The sequence below is a fragment of the Pteropus medius genome, unplaced genomic scaffold, assembly GCF_902729225.1.
Source record: "Pteropus medius unplaced genomic scaffold, Ma_sr-lr_union100, whole genome shotgun sequence".
Lineage (NCBI taxonomy): Eukaryota > Metazoa > Chordata > Mammalia > Chiroptera > Pteropodidae > Pteropus > Pteropus medius.
The window spans coordinates 6,810,614-6,827,217 of NW_024346062.1; the positions used below are offsets into that span (position 1 = coordinate 6,810,614).

The 16,604-nt window shown below is 35.4% G+C and overlaps 1 long non-coding RNA gene and 1 other non-coding gene across 2 annotated transcripts; both read left to right on the top strand.

Annotated features, from left to right (window-relative positions):
* Window positions 1-5,706: 5,706 nt before the first annotated feature.
* LOC120612505 (uncharacterized) lies at window positions 5,707-16,073 on the top strand. The gene is made up of 3 exons (XR_005655455.1): window positions 5,707-5,734; window positions 6,574-8,633; window positions 10,172-16,073. It is a non-coding gene; the product is annotated as an uncharacterized LOC120612505 (long non-coding RNA).
* LOC120612695 (small nucleolar RNA Z39) lies at window positions 6,404-6,466 on the top strand. The gene has a single exon (XR_005655515.1). It is a non-coding gene; the product is annotated as a small nucleolar RNA Z39 (small nucleolar RNA).
* Window positions 16,074-16,604: the final 531 nt, after the last annotated feature.

The following is a 16,604-nucleotide window of genomic DNA, read 5'->3' on the forward strand; positions in this document are numbered from 1 at the left end:
TTCCCAGACCATTGTCTAGAGGAATAGAGTGCCTTTGACTGGATTCCTGTAGTCTCATCTGAATGGTAGAAATACAGCAGCAGCTTTACATTCATTGATCAGCAATAATGGGCCTGGTGTTAAATCAAGATTTCCAGATAGTCCTTACAGTATTTGCATAACTCTTTATAATCACCAAATTCAATGCAAGAAAGATGATTCTACTATCAAATATCTCCCATTTTTCTTCTACTCTAACAAAAGAGGATTTATTTTTAGAAGGATGCATCAAATTTGTTTTCAAAATCCCTTTCCTCATTTAAACTATATGTTTCCCTAAAATAAAACTATTTAATCATTTAGTATTCCAGTTACAGAAACAATCAAGAAATGCTATAGTTAATTTAAAGAAACCTGTTCAAAGCAATGATAACAAGTATCATTGCGAATTAAATCAAGAAGAAGATGGAACATTAAATATAACATGAATCAGTGATTTTCAAAATGAGAAATGTTAGTTTTCTGTATTCATCTTGTACAAATATATGTACCTATGCTTGGCAATTCTCGATGACAAATAGAGTTAATCTAAAAAAAGAGATTCATCCTTAAACTTACATTGAGATTAAGCAATAAAATCGAAATAAGAAACATGAGATGATTTTAAGACAAAAATGGTATTCAAAACTAATGAAAGAAGATGAAGAGTAAAATATACATCTTGATCAAGTAAGCATTTTTATTTTTTGCAAAACCTTCTTCCAAATGGTCATCACTAAATCATTCTGAAAGCTGACAGAATACTTTTCAACCCTAACTTCCTCAGTGGAATCACATTTTCTCTTTTTCTGAAACAAGGTATTTTTTATCTACCTACAAGTATAAAATTTCAAATAAAAATTAACATGGAGTTCTGACTTTAACTCTATAGTAGTAGGAAATTCTAAAAACTTAAGACCCAAAGAAACTTGTTAACTTGAGTTTTCAATGTAGGATAGAAATACATAATTTCTTTACTAAACAATCTTTTTTTTTTTTTTTAAGTAAAGTCTAACCTAGTTCTTAAGACTCTAATATACCAACTATTAAAAGAAATGACAAATACTGCACTTTAATTTTCAGATATACTGTTCTATACAATGTAATTTCAGTCTCCAAAGACTCATGTGGGTCTAGAAAGTACATTGCTCACTCTATGATATATGCCCTATACACCACTTACAATAATTGGATTTTATTTTTAAAATATAACTTTGGAGTAAACCTCATATCCCTAAAGATGTTTTCTATTTTGTACCAATTCGTGAAATGTCTCATTTCTCTTAAAATTCATTTTTTAGCAAAAGAGTATCATACTGAACAAAGTTTCTCTAGGACAAGTCACTGTTTTGTTTTTTTTTGGTTTTTTTTTTCCTGCTAGCTATTATTATGACTGAATTTAGCTTGTTAGGCTATATACATCAGAAATCCTTTTCCAGGATTCTACTCCTGTATAACAGACTACCCCAAGACTTAGCGGCTTAAAACAACAATTTATTGTCTTCTCTTATAGTTCTGGAGGTTGATGAGTTTAGCTGGGCAGTTCTTATTTAATATACCTCACATAGGTGTAGGCAAATTACGACCGGCTGCAATCACCTGAAGGCTTCTTTACTCATATATCTGATGCATAGGTGGGGGATGGCAGAAAGAGCCGTGGTTGATCAGGCATGTGGCATATTTCTTTCCTTTTCACTCTCCTTCCCCACCCATGAGGCTTCTCCAAATGGTTAGCCTGGGCTTCCTCATATTCCTGGTGGTCTCAGGTTAGACTTCTTACATGGTGGCTAACTCCAAGTCGTCCGAATGGAACTGCAGTACTTTTTATAAACTAGCCTCAGGAGTCTCAGAATGTCAATCTGCTGCATTCTATTGATCAAGAATGTCACTAAAATCAAGAGGAGGGGAGTTAGACCCCACTTTTCAATTGGAAGAATTAGGAAGAAAATATAGCCATCTTTAATCTACCACAATATCTATTCAAAAATGGAAGATTACCAGATTTCTTTAAACTTCCTTTTTCCTCCATAGCGAATTTAAGAGATTGAAATTAGCATAAAACCCCTAAACTCAGAGCATGTTATTTAGCTAATGTATTAATTGGTTACTAATTAGCAATTAAGAAAAACAATATGGAAACATAAAATTTACCTTTATGCTCATTTTGGCCCCTTGACAAAAACATTCCTTTTAAGATATTTTAAATGACAAAACCAAATTCCTGAATGTATAGGTTGATGATTGGAAACTGTGTTCTTCTCATGGCAGATTTCTAAATAAAGCAGCATTCCTAAATAAAGCACATTTCTAAAAGAAGCAGCATTACCTCTAGATGTCTATTTCAGTTATTTTGTTATTGCATAACAAACTACCCCAAAGTTAATGGCTTGAAAGAACAATAATCACAAATCCGTAGGTCAGCATTTTGGGGTCTAAACTGGGCAACTCTTCTCTACACAGCATTGACTGGAGTCATTCAATGCTATTAGGCTGGCAGCTGGATAGGACTGGAGGGTTCAAGATAGCCTCACTCACATGCCTGACACCTGAGTCATCTCCTTTTGGTGGATTCTTATGATCCTTCTGGCAGACTAGTCAAACTTCTTACATGAAGGGTTCCAAAGGCAAGTGTTCTAAAATACAGGAAAGAAAGCTGCAATATCATAAAGCCTGTGCAGGACACTGGCACAGCAACACTTATGCCAAATTCTCTTGGTCAAAATAATCACAGAGTTCATCCAGATTCAGAAAGAGAAGGCATAGAGCCCATCTCTGGATAAAAAGAATTTGCAGCTATCTTTAATTTGCCACAGGACCCATTAGGAGAAGACGATTCTGAAGACATGTGCTAGAATCTCTCCTGGAATTCCTTTTGGAGTTAGCTGAAAGCCAGATACATAGAGAAGACTCAATTAATGTGAATTAGAAGTAACAATGAACCAAAGATGCAGGGTATATTGCTTACATTCGACTGAAAAGGAGAATCCAGAAGTTCTAAATGTGAAAAATGTTTTCCAATTATGGTCAAATAAAAATCCTTTAATATGAAAAGGTGTTAAATAGGACTTTTTTAAAAAATCGAATATTATATATCTATCAGAAGAATACCTGTTATAAAGCATTACATCATCTCTAGTCAATCAGAAGTAACTTGTAAAAATAAAATTATTTAGTTTTTTTGGGGGGGGACGTGGCTTTTTTTTCAAAAGCTAAAGAAAGATTAAACATACCTTTTATACTCAATTTTCAAAGCAAAACTTAAGTCTTATTCAATTTTGTTTACTATATCTATATAAATGTGCTGAATGAGGCTATATATACTTTCCCACAGATAAATAACATAAAACTTAGGTTACCAGGGCCCTTCACAATCAAACATACCACTTTCCCAGCCTCGTTTATTCCTGGTTTCTTCCCAGTGCCCACCAGTAACACACCTAAAATTGAAGAAACTGTGTTTATTACTCATTGCAGTAAAAGAGACTGAATATCATGAAGAATTGTGGGCATCTCAGTAAGGTGTAAGGACTTATAGAATTTGGGCTTGTTTTCCTATAACTTTGGCTATCTTACTAAATTACTAAGGAAGAAGAAAAACTAGGTTGTTAATTGGTAATGAAGCAGAATTCATCATATTATACTGGATATGGTGACTTTGGTCATTTTTGTGACAATGTTTATGTTTTGTCTATGTTCAGGTATGGTAATACAATGATCTTATTCTTTTCTTGATCTCTGACACAGAGTAATTCTGTCTGATTCTGATGTTTGTGAAATTGTTTACATTCAGCAGGAGGACACCAATTCCTTGTCCATTCTAGCCCCTGGATAACAGAGGCTGCTTTTCTCATCCACACACTGAACATGACATACTCGTACTGGCTTTAAGTTTTCTCTGCCTTCTGTTCGTATTTATGTTGTATTCTGTTCCCTTTATCTTCAGGAACCCTCATAGCACTCAACTCATTTTTCTCTGACATCCTTTGTACCGCATATTGGTGGTTTACTTGCATTTATGCTTTGCCTCCTCCGATAAGATCAAAGCACACATCTCTCAGTGCTGGCAGAGTAATGTAAATCACAGGCTCTTAGTATATAGTAACGAAAAAAAAGAAGGGAAAGGTTTGTTTTTGTTTCACAAACTAGAGCACACGTGGTGAAACAGCTTCACTAAATTCAGTAAAATCGTCCTGGGAAACAGACCCCAAGAATCCTGTCAAGAACTCGGTAAGAACTCGAGTCTGAATGAGTCACTGTTAGTAATAAACGGAGTTCTGATCCTCCATGAGCCTGACTCGAGACTACATTTTCCATAATCCCTCAGGGCCAACTAGGCGACTCGACGTTTCGAACTACAATTCCCAAAATGCTCTGAGCCCATCACTTTGTCGCGTTTTCCGAGAGCTCGGCCCCATTTCCCATCTTCCCTTTCGGTCCTTGCACTCAGGGGAACAAGGTCGTGAAAAAAGGAGGACTTAGTGTGCTACCGCCATTTCCTCATTTTGGGTCCCTGCTCCTTCTGCAGGGCTTCCAACAGCGCCATGTTGGGACAGAGCATCCGGAGGTTCACAACTTCAGTGGTCCGTAGGAGCCACTATGAGGAGGGCCCAGGGAAGGTTAGTGTGTATAGGGCCTCGGGTTCTTTAGGGAGGGGGCACTTGGCTGCGACTCGCGAAACTCCCAAGGCCGCCTATGGGTCATGTAGAGAGAGATGGTAAGCCAGGAATTTGGTCTGGGACGCCGACTAGCATTCCACTTACCTCAGAGACAAGGTAGAAAACTCAGGACCCTGGATGCCTTACTCGAGGAAAGGAATGAGAAGGTGGACTGAAGGCCCAACCTCGCCCTAGCCCTCCCCCTTTCCGCTGCAAGATCTGGAGAGTCGTGGAGATCTTTGCGGCAGCTATTGTGTCTTAAAGCCGAGCTAGAGGTCACCGAACTCGGAATGAAAGTCACTGGAAACTAATAAAGATAATAAGGGCCTATGATTGTGGGTCAACACTCATTTCTAATGAGTTGACTAAATTGTGTTAACTTTCCTAGGTGAAGGTCAGGTTTAGCCTCAAGTATAAATACTTAAATCGGGAAGTTAGCAGTAACAACCTCCAAGGAAGGAGGTTGTTACTTCTCAGCCCTAGTGGTAAAGGGCTGAGAAAAGATATTGAGGGTAGGGCTGCTTGATTATGAAAAAGTGAAACTACATAGTACAGTTAACCTTGAAATGTGCTTTGGTGGCTAGTTTATAAGTAAACTAGAGCAATGCATTCTATTTCTAAAATTACTTTTGGAGAATATTTTTCATTTTCTAAAATAGAAAGCTGCTCACTGTTTTACACTTGAGTTCATCAGACCAATTCCTGGTTCTCAGTAAATATGTTTTTACCTTTTACTGTTATGTATGATGAAGGTCATAGGATTTGAAAGATAATCATTAAAGGGTGCTATGATATGTGGCATGTATAACCTGATTATGTAAAATATAAAAAACTAGCATCCCCTGTGTATTTTTGATCTATAAAATCAGATAATTTGAAGTTCTGTTTTTGTTGCTGTTCTCTTTTTTCTCCAACAGAACTTGCCATTTTCAGTGGAAAATAAATGGCGGTTGCTAGCTATGATGACTTTGTACTTTGGATCTGGATTTGCTGCACCTTTCTTTATAGTAAGACACCAGCTCCTTAAGAAATGAGGATGTTTTAGTTAATCCATAAAACAGGTAATTAATAGATTTCTAATCTTCCCAAAGCAGTGCTTTCCCCTTTTATTTATTTCTTCCTCCTTTCTCCACCCTACCTTCTGAAACAAACAAAAAAAAATTACAAATACATTTTTACAGGTAGGGCTGATTCCTGAAGTTAAGTGCATGTGTGACATTGGTGGAAACATGTTGATAAACCTAGAAATAAGTGTTTCTTTACCTGAAAACCAGGGTTTATTGAGGGTAACTGATTGTGAGGCATACTTTACATTAATAATCTCATGTGGCTCCCAGGCAAGCCTGTGAATTGGATAATATTAACCTGATCTAAGACAAAAAAAAAGTTAAATTTTCCAGTGTTTCATTGCTAATGACAGTAGAACAAGGTTTTTACCCAGGGAGTCTTGTTCCAGAGCTCACAGTCTTAACCAGGTAAAGTTTTAGCAAACTGATTAATGTTAGTCTATCTTGAGGGCAATATATTAGTGTGTGCCTACTTGTGTACTGGAAGGTTAGCAGATTCCCTGTGTGAAATTTAGCTTAATCGTAACCAGAATTTTCCTCAAAACAGCACTGTAGGAAACTCTGTGGGATAATCAGAATAAACTCCAAAATATACTTTGGAAAGTAAAGACTTTGTCATAGTTTAGAAGGGAAATGATTTATTCAAGCCATGGAAAGATTTTGGTGCATATGATGAAGCAAATCAGTATGAGTGAAGTCATGATACTGTAAACGCTTTCTGATGTACCAGTCATAAACTAATGGACAGACAATATATTAATGAAACTACATGATTTCTGTTGAATGGAATTTTGAAAATACCATTAATTTTTTGTGTGTATTTTTATTTGCAGATGAAGAGCATTTTAAGAGGTGCAGTCCCCTTGAAAAATGGATCAAACTGTTGAACTCAACATATTAGATATGTTTGTAAATAAACTTATGACATGAATCCCTAATGCCTCTACTCTGAAATAGAAAATGTGATAATTGAAAATGTGTGTACTTTTTATTTGGGTAATATCTCTATTTGTTTCTTGATCAAAATGTGTGTGATTTAGCTTGTTTCTTGGTCTTAAATTCTGAGATTTAATTTTTGGTTCCTAGGTCACAACTTTGTTGGTAATTTATGTTATCAAAGAATTCAAACTTGACTTTGGTAGTGCTATAATAATTTGTTGTTTTTCAATTTAGAGGTCTGAAGAGATTTGGTCTTCCTTTTTACTTAAAGAGGTTGGTTTTTTCCATGACTGATAATCATGAGGAAAACAATAGTGTGTACAGGTTGCAGTTGAAAGCTTTGTTTTTTTTTTCTTCCAGACCTATACCCTAAAACAGATTTTTGCCTGAATAAATGTGCTACTGACCAATATTAGTCTGTCTTAGACTGAATAAAAACACATTTGAAACAGAATGTAATAGCATGTAAAGTAGAATATAGAAAATATTACTCATTTATTTTGGAACTCTTGATGAGTAGAAATTGGTTAGAAAATGCCTCTGATTAATCATTGTATCAGTGAATCAGATTTACATGAGTAGTGAAATGCTGCTTGCCACTTAAAGTATAATAACTTAATTTCTAGGGTTTTATATTAGGGCAAGGAAATCAAGTGATTGGCTACTGAATATTTTAATGCCAGTTTGGTCAATTTTGGAATATCGCTGGTGGCTTGTTTTTCCTCAACTTTTTGGTGAGAGCTGTTGTACTGTTTTTAAATTAATATTTAATACTAGAATACTCAACATAAAAGTCTATTTCTGGATTCTTAACAAATTGCTCTGGGTGGTTCTACATTCCTTCATGGAACAAAATGGCTGCCTAGGTCATTCCTCAACATTAGATTTGCTGTTTGTCCCTAATATTAAACTACTGATTTACTAGAACCTTAAATTCTTTTTTCTTAGTTTGTGTGAAAAGGCCTATTTTAGACTTCAGTAACCACCTGGCAACTGCTTAAATATGGATGCAGTTTAATCTAAATGACTCTGTCCACCTATTCCCTATACTTGCGTGTCATCATTTTTTGATTATCCATCCGTGAAACGTCATCTTATGTTAGTGTTTTTCTATGGAACATAAAGGTTTCTTACCTTTAAGAAGGGTAAGTTTATAGAGTTCATAAAATGATTCTGAATTCTTGGTTCAAATTTTTGCCCTTAAATTACAAATTGAATGGTCTTGGTTTTCATGTAGGTAATGGGGATAGAGCCTTAACTTGTATTTTGAGAATTAGTGTGCTATATAAAAACATTTTAATTTCTGGCAAGTCCTAAATGATTTTTTTTTTTTTTAATGACTTAAAATGCATCAAGAATCAAAAGTTAACAGTACCAGACAGCAGGGTGCAGGTAGAACTCTCATTTGTTAAATTTGTCTTCCTAAGTTAAAGTGTTTGAGGATCATAGAGTAAGACCTGACCTAACATTGCCAGTAGGTTCTGAGACTTGAAGCAAAACAACTTAATGAAACCAGTCTACCATAGACTAATTGGTGTAAACAAGAGCTAAGTTTCTACAGCATATATCTGATTCTGCCCCCACTCCCCGCAAAAATCACCAACCTAAATAAACACCTAAAACACTTCTAACATTAAACATTGAAATAAATGTGAGCTATACATACATTTAAGAAAGTTTAATAGAAACATGAATTGTTTTCCAACCTACTTATTTTTTTCAGGGTCGAGGGTGACCAGAGCCTGTTCTGGCAGCTTAGGTTGTATGCACACCCACACTCTGGGACTATTTAGGCATGTCTGTTATCCTGAACAGCTTTGGGATGTGGAAGGAAACCAGTGTACCCAGAGAAGATCCACGCAGAAAGTATGTGCAAACCACACAGACAGTGGCCTTAGCCAAGATCACTATTTTCTCACTAGTGTTACAACAAAATGACATCCAAGGACCTGCTGTAAGTGAAAAATAAAACGCTTTTCCTTTTCTGAGATAGGAGGCATGGATTGTCCCACTCCTATAAAAAGGGTTCGATAGGCTGACTTTCAGTGTGAGTATACTGAATGATATGAGACCAGACAAATGTTTAGTTTCTGTATTGGTGATCTCTGGAGACACAGAACCAATCTGATGAATATACAGAGAGATGAAGGAATTGGCTCATGGGATTGTTGAAGCTTGTCAGGTTCAAAATCTGATGGGGGTTAAGTACAGAAGAGTTAAAGTGCCAGTCTGAAGCATCTGTTGGCAGAATTCCCTCTTCCTGGGAATTTTGTCTTTTTCTTTTAATGTCTTCAACGGATTAAATGAAGCTCACCCATGTTATGAAGAATAGTCACCTTTAATTTCATCAAAGCACCTTCACAGAAATAGCCATAGTAATGTTTGACCTAATAATATCTGGACGTGGCCCAGCCAAATTGACACTTAAAATTTGCCATCACAGTTTCATAAAAAACATGACTCCAGTATAATTTTGTGTTGGCTTGAATTTTTAAAAACCACTATATTAATTTTTGTAATTTGTGTGTATGTATATACACACTATGTACACTTTTATTTTTTATTCACAGTGTAATTTATATAACTTCCAATTTTACATTTTTGACCCCATCTACTTCACCCTTCCCACCATGTACATTTTTTAATTCAAGCTAACACAACCACAAGATTTTCATAAAAATTCAGGTTTTGGAAAAAATAACACGCTAGACCCATACATACTTACATGAAACTGGTAGGCCAAGTAAAATGTACCTTATGCAGGTGTTTCCGATTCCAGAACACTGGAATAGGGAGTTTGGCAGAAGCCCAAAACCCAGGTTTTGCTTTTAAGAGAAGCCACTGTTGCCTCCGTAATTAAGGTTTGGTTGCCCTAAAAAAGATATCCTGCATTTTGCTGCAGAGGCAGTAAAAATGGGTGAAGAATATGGGCTCAGGATTAAGATTTGCTTGGATTCAAAGCCAGGCTTGACCACTTCAACAAGAGATGATCTCTGCCTCAGTTTTTCATATGTCAGTATCTTAGTGTGGTTGTGATTAAAAATAGGAATATGTCTAATTTTAGGTAACTTTATGTTGTGGCGTGCTGAATGAAAAATACAGAAGAACTAAAGTGGACATTTTGGAAATTGTTCAAGTTGATCCCAAAGTTATAATTCAGTTTTAGGTGGTTTCAATTAAGCTACAGTTCTAACCAGCTGTCCAGCAGATACATTACCGGTGTAAAAATTCCTGGAGTCATGGTACTAAAATGCAAGTCATCATGTAATAAGTTGTCACTTTCAATAAGATGCCAGTTCCTTAGCATGTCACTCTGGCCACAGCTCCATTTCTTAACTTAGGTCAGGTGTCACATTTTCTGTAGTTTGTCCTTGCTGATTCCTCCCCATTTTCCCAAACACTACTCATAAGTCTCTAACACCCTACAAATAGCTTTATAATTACCTCAGCATGTACTGTAATTACTGATTTCTTATATATTTTCCATATCAGCTTGTGATCTTTCTGAGACCAAGGAAGTTTTTATTTATTCATGTATCCTGCATGTATAATCTAGTAAGTGATCAATGGACATTTATTGAATGGATTATTGAATTGAAGCCAAGTATGATAAAATGACCTTAAAAGAGCAAACTCCAGGCCTCCTAGACTGTACACCAAAATGAGGTACATTTCATTGTTTTCTGAACATAAGTTTTTCCTTGGTAACTTGCTGACTTTGCTTCTCCAAGCAAATGTATATTAAAATAATCCAATTACTGCAGACTCAGATTAGGAGCTTTTGTCAAAATGTAACTCGACTGTCATTGGCTGCACCATTTAGTCGATCTATATTCTTTGTAGAAAACCTTCCTTGATGAAAGAAAATGTGTGCTGATATACATTCTGATAGTAGCTGTCGATCATGTTTCAGACAGGCATTTGAGAAGCACTGGCTTAAAAAATTAGGGGATGTATTATTTTACATTTTAAAAAAAGATAAATCTCAATGAGTTCAAAGGCCTCTTTTACTCAGCCATTGTTCTTAAGTTATTTCTCTGTTATAAGCTGGCTGCTTCAGTTCCAGGCATATCTTACAAACTCAACAATATCCAGCAAGAGAAATTACTGTTTCAAGTTATTTTTAAGAAGAAAGGAGAGTAGCAAGAGCCACAGTGATTAGATTTGGGCAATTAGGATTTTATCCCAAGTCTCTCGTGGGAAGAATGGACCCTGGAACAAATCAGGATTACAACAGAAAAGAAGAAAGTGGCTCTTGGGTATGCAAAAGACAGCACTTGCTGCAACTATTCCAAATAGTATACAGAAAAGACAAACTTAAATGTCAAAATGTAATAAGACTTTATGTTAGTATATCCAATAAATAAAGACCATAGCACAGGTCGTTAGAGCAGAACTTCAGAATAAGCTGATTATAGAAGGAGAAATATTGTTATATTTTTCTGTTTTCTTTTCAATAGAAAGTGAATTCCTCTGTAGTAAGTAATGAAAGCTTTCACATGATTTAGACTCTGCCCACATCAATACTTTTTAAAAATTTTTATCCATTATTAAATGATATTTTTTGTTCTCATAGCTATCAAAATTTTATAGACCAGAAGGAAGGTTGCCACTTTCTATATAACTGCATTAATACAGTGAAGATATTTTGTGAGTGTATAATTATAATTTATGGTTGATTTTAGAGAGACTTCTTGAACTTATTTGAATATAAGTACAAGCTATTTGAGTCCTCTCCTCTCACGTGGCATAGTAGTCATTAGGGCTTTTCACCAAAGTGCCAGTTTCATATGCATGGCAGTATTGAACTGTTCCCTTTGCTTTGACAAATGAAACTATGAGCAGAAATAATGTGTTTTACTTCTTCATGGAAGTTTTGAAAGAGCGTACAACCCACCAAGTTTCCTTCCTCTCGCTACAGGGATATAACCTCCATCTGCCTGGGTCCCTGGGAGGCTCATGAGGACAGCCCTTTGTCAAATGCATAGAATGAGCAAGAAACTTTTTTTTAAGCCCCTGGAGTTTGAGGATTGTTTATTAATGCAGCAAAACTTGGCCCACCCTCATTGAAAAATTTAGGTATTCCATATGACCTTTAAAAGGATTACTTAATTTCTCTAGTCTCTGATTCTTCAATTGTAGAATTCTGCGTCAGCTTGAAGATCTTCTAAGTACTCTTCCAATTTAAAATGAATTGTATCTATAGCTACAAATATGGGTACCACACAAAAGCCTGACTCAAGTTAGTGAGGAAAAACCTCTTTTCAGCACTTCCCAAGTGTGAACAGCGGCCAGAATGATGAAGGTCATAGCTGCAGTGATTTTGTCACTGCAGTGAGTTAATGATCAAGTGATTTTGAGCTGCAGTTTTGTGTTGCTACTTACTAGGTATTTCCACCTTATCTCTCATTTTAATGGACCCCACTTATCCTGTGGGACACCTTTGTAAAAATTAGAAAAATCAGTTTCTTCCAAGTGAACCCATTAAACCAGAACGTGCTTGCTCCCTTGTCCAGTAACCTTCATTTTACATTATACATTTGAAAACAGTACAACTCTAGGTAGTATTCCTGCACGGTCATCTCAAATTTGAATTTTTTAGATTATTCCTACAAAAATTCGTTGCCCTTCCCATTTCTTCCAGATCCGAAAAAAGGCAGGTATCACAATAATTGATATTGAATAATTATTCAGTACTTTAATAGGGTTCTATATTCTTTAGAATAAGCTTTGTGTGTATGATATTTTTTTTTCAGAATTCCAAAACTTAGTACCATGCTTCATAAATATTAGGCTTTTAACGATGTATTTAGATAGAATGAGATAGGATGAATACTAATTAGGTTTAAGAGCACTTTACAAGTATATGAGAAGCCGGTCTAGGAAATTCTCTCCAGATGCCTAGAAATAGCAGATGACCAGTTAAATATATTTTAATACATTTATCAGGCTTACATTTTAACCCTAATCTGCTCAAATTAATATTATCAACAAAATTCCCAATGTATTATATTCTGAGACATTCTCTCAATGCAATTTTATTCTATCCTTAAATTCTATCCTGAAATCTCTATCATGCTTAAGCTCTCATGCTATCAAAATCAACCACACTTTCTCAGTCAGGGTATATATTAAGTTGTACCATATGAAATTACAAATATTTCACAGTTTTGACCTAGAAGACAGCAATTAACTGATGATGATTCAATGGTTATAGTTTTATTTTCAGCTATTAGACTACTCATGGAGTTCCTTCCTTCCATATATTTAAATACTTGAGAAGCCATGGATTTTCCCACAATCATAAATTGATTGAGTTGTATACACTCAGTGTAGCAGAACCAAACAGTTTTAGTATCATTATTTTATTACCAGTTAAAGAACAAGATAATCTAAAATTCTCAAATGCAGCTTTTTCCTCAACAGTCTGAGATTTGGGAGACATTGCTATTGATTACAGTACCAAAAATACTTCCTGATTCACACAGTAGGATGAATTTATAGCAAGACTGGCTTGCAATCTTTGCCATTATGGGATTTAATGTGAATTGTCTGAAAAGAAAAAAACTGTCTGGATTTTAGAAAGGGAATTCTAAATATTTCCAAGTAATTGCAGAAAAAAAAAATTTCCTGCTATGTACTGAAAGTTTGTATCCCACCAAAATTCATATTTTGAAACCTAATCCCCAGTCCAATTGTATTTGCAGGTGGAGCCTATGGAAAGTGATTAGATCATAATATTGGAGCCCCATGAATGGAATTAGTACCCCTATAAAAGAAACACTTGAGAGCTCCCTCACCAGACACTAAATATGCTGGCAACTTGATCTTGGATTTCCCAGCCTCCAAACTGTGAGACATTCCTGTTGTTTATAAGTCACCCTGTCTGTGGTATTCTGTTATAGCAGCCTGAATAGACTAAGATACCTCCTAATCTAAATTTCCCTCCAAAATATTGTCCTGCAAAAAATCTTACTGATTAGTAGGAAAAGCAAATTTACCCATAATCTATGCCTTTAATGTAACTAAGTGTGATATTGATTTACAAAATATATAGTCATTCAGATGACCAAAAAATATTTCTCATATATATTTGGTCTTTATCCACAGTTCCTGGCTCAGATCCCAAAATCTTTGTAATTTTTTGAGCCATAATAGTAATGAGAGTATCTTTTGTTTTAATATTTGGTCTCTTGTCCTCACTGTTCCTGAAAAGGTTTTAGAGCCATAAAGGTGAAATAAGTGTCTGATTATTCCTCACAAGTTCCTTTACACCACAATTGGGTTTATGTTAATGAAGGTGACTTTTGGAAAGCGCCAAAAGATGGGGGATGGTTTCCAGGGATATCACTCTTAAATAGAGAATTGGAACTTTTAGTTCCACTCTCTGATTTCCAGGGAAGGGAGAGGGGGTAGAGGTTAAATCAATCACAAATGGACAGTGAGTTAATAAATCATGCCTATATCATTAAAGCTTCTCAACCCAAAAGGGAGGGGTTTTAGAGAGCTTCCAGGTTGGGTAACCATAACAGCAATCTAGTGAGTAAACAGGTTTCTTGAGTTCTGTGAGCCATTCTAGAAAATTAATCAAATCCAAGGAGAGGTTCATGGGTACCTCTGCTCTATAGACATTTGGTCAGAAACACAGGTAAATAGAGGGCAGTCTTATGGAAATGAGCCCTTTACCTGTGGAATGTGATGCTATCTCCAGATAGATAGCATCAGAATTGAGTTGAATTCTCAGACACTCTGCTGGTATCCCAGAATTACTTGTTTGCGAAGCCTACACACACATCAGAATTTGATTCAGGAACCCTAATGACTAAGAGACAGATCTTAAGTTACCTGTAAGTAGGGAAATAAGCATTCAGAACAGCAAAATCATGTCTAGAGCCTATACCCAAGAGGAGACTTAAGCAGAGATGGAGTGGGGGCAGAGAGGATATGAATGAGGTGTGGAAGTAGGGAGACTACAGATGTTGAGATGCAGATAAAAATCACTCAAAAACTAGTTGTAGTCAGAGTGGGAATATATTGAGAATCAGCTTGAGATCTTGTATATTGGTGCACTGCTACTGTAAATGAGTAGAGCCCAAAGCAGAAGTTCAGAATGGCACCACTTCTGAGTAAATACAAGTGTCAGGGAAATGCACCCTTGGAGGCTTCTGGTAAATGAAGAAGAAAAAGCAAGAGGGAGAAATTACGGTTCTGTAAAAACAGAGTCAAAATCAGAAAATACACCCAGCCCTCTTTAAAACATTGGTTTAAAAAAAAAAAAAAAAACAGTAATATTTCACCATATCAAAAGAAGAGAATGTTTTTGAACTAAGAAACCTAGTTAGCTTTCTCAAATGCTCACTCTGGATACATATAATTATATTACTAGTATAGGAAAATAATATTTCAAAGTGAATAGCATATGACAAGATGGCATTCCCACAAAGTAAGAAAACAGAAATTTTGACTTATAGCATATCATTTCAGTTGATGAAAATTCTGTCCCCCTCAAAAAACATCCTTGAAGCAGAAGAAATCTTAATACAATTCAATCTGAAATAAGATATCTTTAACATTTGAAAATATTGAAGGGAAAAAAAGACACCTTGAATTAAAAATTTAGAAACTTAGAACAGGCGTTGGTGCTGGGAGTTTTGAAGCAATAGCTGATCAAACTGGAAAAAATTGGGGAAAAAAAGACACAATAATCTTTGAAATTAACAAGATGCCTGAGGAAGGATGGCTTTGCCTAAAATTTAATGAAAAAACTGAAGGAACAACATTAAAAAACAGCTAAGAATAAGAAATAAATACAAAAGAAAGATAAAAAGGTAAAATTTACATGCAGTGAAATGGACAAAATTTTAATGACTATTTGATGCATTTAGAGAAATACATATACCTGAATAATGAAAATTTGTATTAAAATACAGAATGTTAACTTTAGAAAGCTTCCTCATGCCCTTTCCCAATCAACCCCTGTCCCTACCTCCCAGAAGCAACAATTCTTCTGATTATTTTCCATAGATTAACTGTGTCTAGAACTTCATAGAGCATATAATTTTTTTAAATTTATATATAAAAGTTTCAAAGCGTAAAGATGCCTTAGATGTACCTATCAATTAGTGTTATTTTAGGAATTACAAATATTACTATCAGTTCCAGCATTTTCAAAGCATTTCCCAGAGAAAATCTGACCTAAGAACTTAACAGATAACATAGTACAGTTAAAGAACTGGAATATGGAGTAAGGGAATATATGAAGAAAAAGAATGAGTCGCATCAGGTGAGGTGAATCAGAAAATTTTCTTCTCAGAGATATCTTAAGGAGCATGTAGAGAAAAGACAAAAAGAATTGACAATGAAAGATTAAAGAATAAAGTATCCTTAAAGGCAACTGCTGCATATTTATGGGTTTTTTTTTCCCCCCTCTGATACCTAGCACAGTCTCTGATAAACAGTTAGTACTCACTTAATGTTTGTGGAAATGAATTTAACTAAGATCATTCCAAGTATAGAGAAGAGTAGAACATAGTTGAAGATAGGAGAATAAACTTCATGAATTATGAAGAAGCCCTTGGCCTGAGTGTCCTAAGATGAGCCTCAATTGACATATATGGCAAAGGGGAAGGGTTGTTGTGGGGTGATGGTTGGGGGAAGGAGTGAGGACTGATGGGATAACTTAAAGTTTAGGATTGATGGTAGGCTACAACTCATTACAATTCTGAGTATATAAGTGACAAGAGCAATATTAATTTGCAACCACCTGCAGGATGTCCTAGTTAAGAAGAGAATTTGGGAAAGAATAACCAGAAAGAGGTGATTTGAGAATGGAAATATGAGGGTTCAATCAAAGTAAGAATATTAAAAGTGGAAGGGTGGAATATTCAGTATAGGCGATATTTGAAAATGAAATGCAGGAAAAGAA